This window comes from Morone saxatilis, unplaced genomic scaffold, assembly GCF_004916995.1.
Source record: "Morone saxatilis isolate NCDOM2014 unplaced genomic scaffold, NCSU_SB_2.0 Contig1, whole genome shotgun sequence".
Taxonomy (NCBI): domain Eukaryota; kingdom Metazoa; phylum Chordata; class Actinopteri; family Moronidae; genus Morone; species Morone saxatilis.
In genome coordinates, this window is record NW_023339651.1 from 14559806 (window position 1) to 14560038 (window position 233).

Consider the following 233-nt stretch of genomic DNA (forward strand, 5'->3'; position numbering starts at 1 on the left):
AACTTTAAATTTGAGCAAAAGTACAGCTTCAGCTGTGAAGACTGACAATTACACATTAGGGTGGTGTAAATTGATGAAAACCTTTTTAGAAACAAAAAACAAAACACACATTTGGCCCACCTCAGGTTGACCCTGCTCCACATCTTTGCCCATTAATGGATGAGCCGGGGGCCGGTGGAGTCAGGACTGCCCAGATGGCGACAGCTAGAGCCAGAGCTTCACAATGGCTCTTC

The 233-nt window shown here is 45.9% G+C and overlaps 1 protein-coding gene across 1 annotated transcript in view; it reads left to right on the top strand.

Moving 5' to 3' along the window:
* Positions 1–233, top strand: part of cpped1 (calcineurin-like phosphoesterase domain containing 1) — a 32364-nt gene that overhangs the window by 2522 nt on the left and 29609 nt on the right. The window lies entirely within an intron of this gene.